The sequence below is a fragment of the Diadema antillarum genome, unplaced genomic scaffold, assembly GCF_040938485.1.
Source record: "Diadema antillarum isolate AM-2024a unplaced genomic scaffold, OU_Dant_1.0 scf00000058, whole genome shotgun sequence".
NCBI lineage: Eukaryota > Metazoa > Echinodermata > Echinoidea > Diadematoida > Diadematidae > Diadema > Diadema antillarum.
In genome coordinates, this window is record NW_027270947.1 from 493,050 (window position 1) to 505,379 (window position 12,330).

The window sequence follows — 12,330 nt, forward strand, 5'->3', positions numbered from 1 at the left end:
CGATTAGTTAATCACGCTATAATTTTGATCAAGAAATTACATTTTGTTTAGGAAGGAAAAATAATACATCGCCAACGGAATATTTGATTGAAAGTTTTGTAGAACAAGATAAGTTAGAAGAAGAAAAGTTAGCAATACGTAATACGTTTTCAATACATTTGGAAAAGTGAGAACAGCTGGAAAAAGATTTGAGAATCTGTTTTGGTTTTGTTTTATAGAATAGGGTCTACAATTGCACATCCACCATCAGGAAATGCCTTTCGACGCACTCGAACTGAAATATTGTGCAGTGTGGTTCCAAACTTCAATCAAATGGATATTGATATTTAATGGTAGGTAAAATGAAGGTGAGAAGAAAGGCCACTTTGTGTTATGGATATAGATAATACAATTTGTATAGTAATGAATGAATGATATAATCAAAATGAGATTGTTTGCTTAGTAGTAAAAAAAAAGTATTAAAAAGGTATTGCGGTATATGGATTGTGGGGGGGGGGTGTGGGGGATGGACCTATAAAATTCATTATATAGTATAACTTGTAGTCTTGTAGTCTTTCAATGTTTCATTATTATTATTATTATTTTTACAAAAGATCGAACATTTCACGAGATTAAGCAAATATAAACGACACCATTTCAGAAAACCGACAGATATGAAATATTTATACATGGCATGTATTTCAACATAATTTAAGAAATTGTTGTGATCCGTGTGATTATCGCTCGCACTACACCATTTATTTATGATTCATCCCAGCAAAAGCAGCTCACAAAATCATCGTGCAAAATGTTATGCAATGAAACTTCCTATAGAAGCTGATTCATCTTATAGATCAGGACTATACACAGACGAATCTTTGAACATGCAGCTTATCATAAAGATACTATAGTATATCAGCACAATAACATAGCTTCTTCATCAAAGTGGTTTGAACTTTACGCAGGCATGCGTGCACTTACACTTTGACCGAATGGTCGATGCAACAAAATGAAGGATAATGATGTTTAGGCCTTCATTTTGCATTCTCAATAAAAACCCATCTGCATCATTGAAATGGTTCCATTTTTTTTTTTTATTCGTGAAAAAAATTATACGCGAGTAGTGACCAAATACAAAAATGGCTTGATATAGAATGCATGACGTCACAAGATGGCGGTATGTTGGAAAGCTGCGATGTTTTGACGTTATGATTATCAACTTTGTGAGAATATTATTCGTGCATGGACAGCATGGATTGTGCAATGTTTGAGTGTAATCTTGTAGCGGCCAAAGAATCACGAATGATAACCCTATAATGATCGCATTCCAACAACTATGCACACAACTGAAATGTAACAAGATGCACTTAATCTGTTGTATTTGTGTGCTCTTGTTATTATTCTTGGCACTTTAAAAGCTTTTTATCATTCACGTGCTGCACAAAGAGTCCGCCTTATCTCGGGACGCCCCTGTAAAACTTATCCTCCTCTTGCACACGTTGAAAATTACTCCCCTTGGTGTTAATGGGTTACGTGCTCCTTTTCTTTTTCTCTTACGCACTCTTTTCCTCTCTCTCTCTCCTTCTGCACTTTCTTTTATTTCCTCACTCTTGTAAATCATCCCATAATGTTTGAAAATATTGTGATTTTCATTTGATTCAATAAAACATAAAAAATTGAAAAATAAGAGTTCAAAGTACTTTGTAAAAAAAGACGATCTGTAAACTAGGTCGACACTCATTTTCGGCACCGAACAATTAACTTTTCAGACCCTGATGAATGAAGAGGGTGGTTATTTCCATATAGATTATGACCTGAAGTCGGTAGCGCGTCTGCATGCCTCCAGATCCAAAGGACCCAGGTTCGAATCCCGAGTCTAACCATGGACCTAACAGTTAGGTCCATGGTCTAACCGAGCAATCGTGTAGGGCCTGATCATCGTCCCTTCTACTCTGTCCCTCGATCGAAAAGTATATGTCACAACTCCTGCACGTAAAAGAAAAAAAAAATAGACCCCGTAATTCACTCATCGCAAAGAGCAAGCTATAGGGTGCATAACCCTAGGAAGTGGTCCGTCTCACATCCAACTATAGACCCCATCAAAGACCAGCTAGAGTATAGTGCAGCAGAATGGGCTATTCAGCTATTTTCTCAGATGGAAAAATGAAACAAACATAAAAATAAACAAACTCTGATTGCGTATGTGGATTTATATGATTATTATACCTTCTCTCAAAAAATATAACGTTTTATTCCTTTTCAGATCAACTTGATATTTTCCTTCTGAAGCGACAAGTATGATAAAGGCTAAATAAAGTATCATAATGAAATGGGTTGGAACTCAATAAAGACAAAACAGAGTTCCTTATTGTATTGTCACCCAACAAAATTTAATTGACTGTGTGTTATAGATTTGAGATTGATGATTGATATTAGAAAACTTGGAGTGCTTTTTGATTCATCACTATTATATCCAGCCACATTTCGTCATTATGCAAATCTCTCAATCACTGTTTATAACATCTCATTTAGAGTTGCTAAATTTTTGATACTGGATGTATGTATACAGGTTATGACAAATCGTGTTTAATGTTTTTGAGTATATCATTAGGTTAAATTACTCTAACTCTGCTTTGGATGAACGTGGGGATGTAGCAAGATTTCAAAGCATGTGTCCAGAAACGAGCAGCTCGTGTTGAGTTTAGAGCATGCCTATAATATTCAATGTAGGCGCGTGATTGTGCATCTCCTTTTAGTACTCAAATAAACTTACATTGGTTGCCTGTAATCCCAGGGTAATGTTTGTTGATTTTTCACTACATGCCTATACACAATATTGCTTAGTTTGCATTGCTCAGTTTACAGTTTTCCATTGCTCAGTTTATTTGAAATGCGCTTTGAAGAAAGACTATTTCTTATTGTTATTGTTATCATCATTATTGCTATTATCATTGTTATCATTATTAGTAGTATTAGTATTAGTATCATTACTATATTATCATTATTATTATCATTATTATTATTATTATTATTATTATCATTATCATTATTATTATTATTATTATCATTATTATTATTATCAACATCATTATTGTTATTACTGTAATCATTATCATTATCATTATTATTATTATCATCATTGTTGTTAATATTGTTCTTTTATTAAGGCTATATCTTCAATTCTTTAAAGTTAATTGATATACTTGTATACTTGATTTATAACAAAAATATTATGAAGATGTGCACAAGAGTCGGCGCATTATGATAATTTTATATCGTTCGCTTTTATGTCACAGACTAGGCCTATTTATGACCACACACATGCACACACACACACACACACACACACACACACACTGACTGCAAAGAACGACAAGAAACAGTTAATAAGTACTCAAGAATAATATTCTTGAATAGGGTCGACCATGAGAATTACACGTCGGAAGGAAAATACCCAACCCAGAAAAAAAACAACAACAACAAGACAAAACAAAGAAAGAAAGAGGAGATTGCATATTGAACACAGGAGGGAGGGCGCTCTACAACTCTCCTGAACATTGTGTCTTTGGTTCCTCATTGTGACAGATGCATGACTTTCAATCACGTAAAGTTGTTGGCTGTGAAAAATCACGCTTGAGAATGAAGTCAAACTACAGAGAAATACACTGTTCTTAAAAAAAGAAAAAGAATTTTTATGGAGGGGTTTCAAAATTGGAAATAGTGAACACTATGCAACTTATTGACAAATTGCCCTATACATCGACGTAAATAAGCACTGAATTGATCAGTGTTTTAGTAGTAGCCATGATAAAAAAAATCAGGGGCGTACATACTCGAGCAAGATTCGAACCTCCTGAGCTCCAGACAGGCGTCATCTTCACTAGACCACCGAGCTTCCGCCCAACAGCAAGTATTGGTTCTAATCCTATAGCATGCAGCGGGTACTGCGTATAATTATTCAAATTCATTAAATTCTTCCTTCGAGATATTTTCATTACGTCGATGTAGGAAAATTTTGTCAATCAGTTGCAATGAAAACATCTAGACGGAAACATTAATCATGAATTTGAATAGTGGACACAGTATCCATAAAAAGTTTATTAACCCCTCCCAGACCCTACTATGGGAGGGAAATTATATTCAAACGCAAAAGTCAATCAAATCAGGGAGGTGAGTCTCACCTCCCTGATCTTAATGTTACCTTTAATAGTTTGGTTTGACGAATGTATAAGCAATTTAGAAAAACCTCTGATGTTCTTCGTGCCTATATAGTTTTATTATTGTAACCTGTTTTTACAAGAAGGAGAGCATCAGCCTTCCTTGGATTTGTGCTGCTGAAGATGTCAACCACTTCTTTCTTATTTTTTTTTTAAATGTAAAGGAGTGGAAAGAAACGCTAGCTGACTTCATGGTCGTATACACAAAAATTTTCTTTCGATCTTATGCACACTTTTGATGGAATAGTTTCAGGTTTTTTGTTTTAAAATAAAAAAAACAATACGATAATCCGTTGGTAATATATTTAAGTTGCAAGAAAAAAGCACCAAACAAAATTGAGTGCTGTAATGTTAAATGATTTTCTCATTATTACCACTCAAATTATTCCCAAAATGATACCAGCATCTCAGCAAAACGACAGAACAGGGGAGGGTAATTCTCAATCATAACTCTAACGAAACGGGAGTACGTGTTGGGGCGAGGTGGGAGGTTAATCCTATCGAGGTTATTTGTATTGATTTTGATTTACATTTCTTTGAAATAAACAAACAAACAAACAAACAAAAACCAATTCACACCACTCTTCTGTTGCCCCATCCATTTCCAGCCTTCATGCATTCAATTATTTCTGTCAAATTGACTGGAAAATTATCTACTATTAGTACCTTATTTACATGCTTTGTATATATGTTTATTGCACATAAATATTTATGCTCATCTACTAACTTGTGTATTAATGAGTATGATTTAAATAGTTGCAACATGATTTTACTCAGTTTACTATACTTTCCTCCTCAAATCCTCTGTCTAAGTTATTCTCCTTCATCTTCTTTTTTTCTACTTTCTCGTGGTCGTCTTCTTCATCTTCTTCAAATTTCGTAAGATGAAACAAATTACGAGTATAATGTGTCACAGAATGTCAGATCAATAATAGCCAGCGACACAAGTGGTCATGAAAGAAAGAAGAAATGCCCCCATCCTCCCACCCCCCCCCCAATGTAGGTCTAAAGTTGTTGTTTTTTTTTCTTTTTAAAAGACATGATAAATTCAAAGAACACAGTCACAATTCCCCCTATTCTCTAAGACTCATCTGGTACTTGTAGAAGATCAGTTTTAGTTTTTATCCTGACAACTGGGAATCTTGCCTGACATCGCGACCTACTGATGCTTGCACGAGTTAATAAGTACCGAACTGTATAGAACAATGAATTAACGTTCATAAACTTGAACGCCTTATATTAACAGGTATATTTATAAGTGGTATAAACATGGTTTGTTACGATGAAGACTTAATACGATCAATATAGGGCCCTACTTTCTCTGTCTGTATACTACGTAGTATAATAGATACAGATTGAGAAAGAATGGCTCATGCAAATTTGCGGCGTCATAAACATCGTCCTTTGTTTGTGTATGCCTTTTCTCCATTGGCATGTGATGTTTTTGTCATGCTTTTTCTTCTTCATCTTCTTCTTCATCTTGTTCATGGCAATTTTCGTCCTTACAAGCGAGGGCTTACTCACTTTAGAGATCAGTGGGGTCAAATCCCATTTCAAGATTTTGCTTTGTGTTGTTTTGTTTCTTGTTTTTGTTTTTGTTTTTCTTTTTTACCGGAGGAAGAGGAGAAGTGCGGATCAAAGGTGATGTTTTCATGAGTATATAGCCTCTAAAGATAGCGCTAAAAAATTATGTTCCTCATTGAATGGTAGAAATTTCCTTTATTGTGCAATTTTGAGGTATTATAATATCAACGGGATAATAAATACATATGATAATGTTATTGAAAATTATACGAAAATATCTCAGAGAGTAATCCTGTGGAGAACATTATTTTCATGGAATATTGTAGTCCCTGAGTTCTTTCGTCAAAGGCTACACCAATTTTCCGCGTGCTCACAACACTTTGTTTACAGCGGTTCCTCATTCACAACATGTACGAAGTTGACACGTGCTCTGCTGCTCTATATGCATTCGGATTCCATACCACCGTACATCACAGCCAGTACGGAGCTGAAGCCACTACCCCCGGCCCCGTAGATGCGTTTCTCCTTTTCCAGGGCTGTTGATGTTGCGATGTTGTTTCCGTAGCTTCTCCAGGTAAATATCTATCTTATTTTCACTGATTTCGGTATTATTCAGAGTAATCAGGGAGGTGGGTGGCCGGTGGGGAGCAGATAACGACGCGCGTAGTAACGACGTGGTGAGGCCTGAGGTAAAGCAGGGAGGTGGATCTTCCCACCTCCCTGGGTAAAGCCCTACTACTACAATGTACATGTACTACTAGTACTGTAGTAGTAGTACTATACTAGATAGACCAATAATCTATGTGGAATGTACATCGAATGCATTCTGCTATTCTGATTGCTTCATGATGCTTGACACAGGTAAGATATGGAGAACGAGTCTTGCAGACTAAGTTGAAGTCCTGAGCCTGAGGTGCACCGATTTTATTTTGGGGTGCTTGCCCTCAGGATTGTTAACCACAATGAACATAATTTGCATGAGCATGAACTTACATAGCATAGGCCCTAGCCCCCTACATTTGCATTGTTGTATTAACAAATAAGCTACAAGTACGAGAACCATCAATGCTGACATTGTGACAAGAGGTAAACAGAGTTGGAATGGAGGAGGCCAAACTAAAAATTAAATGTAGAGAACCTAATTCACCGAAACTACCAATGGCAATGAAAGTGAAAGTGGGAAGAAGAAGGCAACGAGACAGAATGTTGAACATATCAAGAGTCAGATGTGGAGATGGAATGAATTGACACATATGAATAGAAAAGGAACGAAAGTGATGAGAGGTATAAAGCCAATGGATTACAACCTTATGTATGAAGACAGATACAAACTGAACTTTTACCGAACCAAAACTGGTAGAATGTTTACAATTAAACCAAAGAAAAACTGTCAAAGAATGTCAACTTAATAGCTGTCTTACACTAGCATTGTAATGCGTGGTTTGTTGTATTAGTATTAAAATACCCACACTGTAGGGTATCACTTTTGTGTTGGCAGTCATGACACAATTGTAGCCTATGCTATATGCTGGGGTACACTAACATTCATATTTTATGAGTAGACCCCCTTCTAAGCCCCTATTGGTCAAATGCACATTGAGGAGTGTATTGTGGGAAGGGAGAACTGTGTGTTCAAAGAATGGCTGTGCAAGGCAAGGGCTAGGGACTTAGTGAGTTTACCCCTGCATAGAGTCATTCTTGTTGGAGGTTACCGCATAATCCCGTCAGAATTCACATCATACAAACTACAGATTTCAGACGGGCAGGGCACTGAGGGCAGGCACAGTGCAGACTGTATGCCTTCTGTGTGCATGACAAACTCAATTTTTGTATGCATGCAGCTTTCTCGTGTCACAAATCTATACACATCACATCACGAAGTTATTGGTGGCTCAGCTTCTGGAGGTATAAAGAAAGCATACAGTTATTCTAGCGATTGCGCCAGAAATTGATATTTCTAATTCTTGCATTTTTGCCTTTTGGAGAATGTACATCCCAGCATGTCACTATTGTCAGTCCTGTGGGATAACAAAACAAATGGATGGCTGTCATGTGATCATGTTATTCATACTCTGACTAGTGTTTATCTCTCCTGTTGTGACAGCTAGTGGTTTCATAGTGGCCTGTACAGCTGCAGGACAAACTACTGTATGCTGTATTTAGCCTACCATACGGATCCCATTGATCGTTAATATCAATGCACCAATCAAACACATTCGGTCATGTAGTGACTCAAAACAGTTCTTTTTGTGTCAGGAATCTATTCTATACAATTGGATTTAAACCTGCACCAAGCTCTACAAAATATAAATCTTAATTGGGGTATATATTTCTTGAGCGCAGTATCTCTCAGATTGGGACTAGTAAGACAATGTTGTGCTATTGTGAATGTTTGAATTTGTGATTGACACCTACTGAGAAAGTGAGAATGAAGTATTATATCTTTCCATGAGGAAATTTTAGCAGTTTCCTACCTTAGATACAATGTACACAGCAGTTGTGTTACATAAGGCTATATTTTTATGGTTTGTTTATTTCATTCACATCGGTCAACTTGCAAAATGTATAAAAATTAATACACTGCAGTGTGGATCTTTGAAAACAGGATTTGTTTATTTGTTTTTATTTATTTCTTTTTTTTGTAATATTTGTAAATGGTACCAATGAACCAACTTTTCCGATCCAGTGTCTGGTCAGTGGCTAGGTTTTCAATTGTATTTTTACCTAGTTATATGTACAAGGCCAGCGGAGCGTTTTCAAAAGTGGGGGCCACCTCTAGGTTTGATGAGCTGCCAAGCAAAAAAAAGAAAAAAAGGTCTTCAACTCATCTTTCTCCTTCCACTTCCGGGTTTCTTCAGCTGCCAAACACACAAAAAAAAAACAAACCCAAAAATGGATCTTCAGCGGAAAAACATAATCTTACTGCGATCACACTTCAAAATCTCGATCTATTTGTTTTTAGTGCCACTTACGTACTTCCGAGTTAAAAAGTGGGGGGCCCAAAGTGATGACACCGTATGTATTCCTTTGTATGGTTCACAAAAAGTGTGGGGGCTCGAGCCCCCGGTTCCGCCGGCCATGTTGTAATCTTTCTTACATACATGTAGTTATCTAGTCTTTCTATCTTGTATGTCTATGATTGAAGAATCAAAGGTACCTGGTATGAAATTATGATATCACAACAATTTTCTAACTGTAACATCCTATACAACTGAGTATCTGAATATAAGAACGACCCAAGTCCATGGAAGACCATTTCGAGTAAACTTTAAAAAACTTCATATCTTTTTTATTTGTCCAATAATATTCTATTTAACTCTGATGGGAAGGCAACATTGTGATACAAATTAGAACATATTTCATTATGACAATTAACATTTACATTAAATGTGGAGAGGCCATTTTGTGTGATGGGCTTGGGTCGTTCTTTGAATCCACATGATATTCTGCTATAGAGATGAGAGAAGGATGAGAGAGGGCGCTATAATATGAATGTAAGAATGACCCAAGTCCTTCATTCTTACATTCATATAAGATTTAACTCATTCATTTCAGGCACTTCCAGGGGTAATTAGGATTTATCATTTATACATAAGATGAGTCCATGCATAAGCTACAATTTCCCATGTCAAACTGAATTTGGCCAAAAATTGGACTTGGGTCGTTCTTATATTCACGTCTCCAACTGTATATGGTGTGTAAAAGTTAAGTAGTACAATTATTCTTGTACAATAGGGTTATACTTCTGTGTCTTTTGAGCATTGAGTGTTTAAGAGTGAAAAGGAAAATGTCAGAAAGTGTTCAGGCTTTGTCAGAATTGTCTAACCTTGACTAGGACTGTCCAATGCAATCTGGTGAGTACATATGAACTGATATATGATAAATTACATATTACCAGCCACACTTTGGTGGAAAAGATACTGTACATATCATTAGTTGCCTGCAAGCATTTCCTCTAGCCAGGATGTCAACTTTTGCTCTATGTTGCCCTTTTTGAACAATTTGTATTGAACTGCTAAATGTGCAACAGCGCCCTCTGTAGTGCAGTGACAGTGCATTGTAAAGTGCAAGGCATGGGAGCTTGTCTTTTTGAGGGATATATAAGTTTGGAATGGGCGACTGCAAATATTTGCATGAACGTCATGAGCTGCCATTTATCAACTCTCTCTAGGGTGACATTGAGTGTGGGTAGTATATTGATACAAACAAGTAGAAATTTGTAAAGTTTTGTTTTTCTTTGTCTGTCCAGCTTGTTTTAGTGGACAGACAAGTATACACTATGCAGATACATTGTATGTGTGTATATAAATAACTTATGTGTGTGTGTGTGTGTGTTGTGTGTATGTGTGTGTGTGTGTATAGCTAAAGAAAGGTATAGATGTTATGTTCTTTCACAGCTTTGCAAAGATGCATGCCTTAATGATATGTTGATGCACTTTAAGTCCAAGGCCTGCTTTAGTTTTGTCCTTTATACCACCACTTCTCATAGCTTGGCAATAGAAAGTGCAGCAGGAAGATAATTTGTGAGCAAAGCACAAAAATTATATATGTCTTTCCTTCATGCTTTGTAGATTGTTTGGCCTGCTCTGGGGGAATGTTTAGAATTTTGTTTCTGGGATATATCTCCAGATCATGCACAGAGAAAATGTTACCAGCAAGAAATTATAGGGACTATACAGTTCTGGTTGAGGTGAGGATTTAGCTTTTAATGTTTTGCGAGATATTCAGAAACTACTCTATGAGATGTCAAAGAGCATACAATTCCAAGGGGAATCAAAACTTTATTTGACAAAAACCGGTTTTGAAATGACTGAGATATCCAAACACAAGGTTAAACAAAGAGATCCCAATAAAAGGCGTGGCCTGTCGCCTTTTGTTATTATCGCTTTTTTTTTAATATCTCAGCCATTTGAAAACCAATTTTCAACAAATAAACGTCGAATCCTTCTTAAAATTACATGCTCTTTCAGATTTCATAAGAGGTTTCTCATTATCTCACTTAGGAATGTTATAAACCTGAGTCCTCCCCTCAACCAGTACTGTACAGCCCCTTTAGACAGATGCAAAGTTCTGATTGAGTAAAATCACTAGGAGTGTGACCAAGATGGCTGTCTTTAGTAGGAGATCTCTCCCAAAGTATGAGACAATGTTGGAAAGTGTTTCATTTTCCTTGCCAATATCTAAACATTTATAACTGTGTGGCCTCACTGCTCGCTGATATATGTTTTGACAAACTTTCTTTGTAAGATAACATCTTGTTTGCGGATATTATACCCAACTGGTTGTCCGTCCTGCAGTCGCCTCGTGCTCACCATAGGAAACCACCAGGAAGTGCAAACACAATTTAGTTCCAGAAAGAACCTCAGTGTATGGGGGGGGGGGGGGGGGTTGTGTGAGAGAAGGGCTCATATTCATATTCGTTGCAGGGCAATGAGGCAAATCCTTACTGCATTCAGGAACAGGAATAAATGAGTGGAGTATAATTATATGTCTGAGCAGCAACCCACCCACAAGAGATAATGTTGATTATTATCGAGGGTGACAAAGTCCACCATGCACACTTCCTATAAGTGGCATGCAGCCAAGGCTGTACTTCCGTGGATTATTTCTGTATAGAGCTCTGTATTATAAAGGTAGCAAACATGCTAGATGTTCTTGTAGCCATTTATTCACTTTGAGGCATGCATCGTGCACACCATTTCCTGTAATATGCTCCCTGTGAGCAGCGATGCATGACTGCTCACACATACATTTTTGTGCAGTTAATTTGTTGATTTTTTTTTATTATTATTCCTTCAGTGGAAGGAGAGCCAATTGGAGCCTCGAGCCAGCTCTTATGCACTCGGGGATGCTCAAATGAGCAGCACGCAGAGAAAACAGACACTTCCTGGATAGCACTGAAAAAGCAAGGACACTGGAGTGGCAAATTTTCGACAAGCGTTTTCATAACTGCTCATCAAGTTTTGTTGCCACAGCTTCTGTGCATTGCATCAAGGCAGCAATACTTCAGACACATACAAGTAGACTGGCGGATCTTTATGGAGCCGGCGATGGTAGATCTTTCATTTATATCTAGTTTGTGTACATCAAAGAGTCTGTCTGCAATGCATTTAACTACGCTGTAAATCTGTGCACCTTTTTGTCCTAAATAGTTGATTGTTTGCTGTTTTGTTGTTTGCACTTTTGTTGTCACAGATTGCCGTGCACTGATCAGATGCCCAGCTTACAGCCTGTTTGGACTGGAGCCAAGTATTGTGGCAAGAACGAACTCACCCATTAGGTGTATAATTCCACATTCTACCTATATATCTAAAGAAAAAGGTAAAAGTGTGAGAAGTGATGTATGCTGATTTTTTAAAACATTTTTAAATGCGGGTGCATGCTTGTATGATTAGCCAGATTTCTTTTTGGTATGTGAATTATAACATGCAATATATGTTTCAAATTTACATGTAGAATGGGATCATTATGATTTCTTTTTAGCTGTGTATCCATCATTTTCTTATGAACAGTATAGTAGTAATTGTGAGTCTATAACCAGGAAATCTCACATTTGTTTCTGCACTGTAGATCCCAGCCACCCACCGGGCCCCCCCCCCCCCCCATCAAC

General features: G+C 37.0%; 1 protein-coding gene across 2 annotated transcripts in view; it reads left to right on the forward strand.

Moving 5' to 3' along the window:
- Nucleotides 1-11,419: 11,419 nt before the first annotated feature.
- Nucleotides 11,420-12,330, forward strand: part of LOC139715973 (uncharacterized) — a 38,016-nt gene continuing 37,105 nt past the window's right edge. For both annotated transcript variants that reach the window (XM_071627523.1, XM_071627522.1), the window contains exons 1-2: nucleotides 11,420-11,773; nucleotides 11,916-12,041. The gene's annotated coding sequence lies outside the window, so the exon portion shown is untranslated. The remainder of the gene's footprint in view (nucleotides 11,774-11,915; nucleotides 12,042-12,330) is intronic.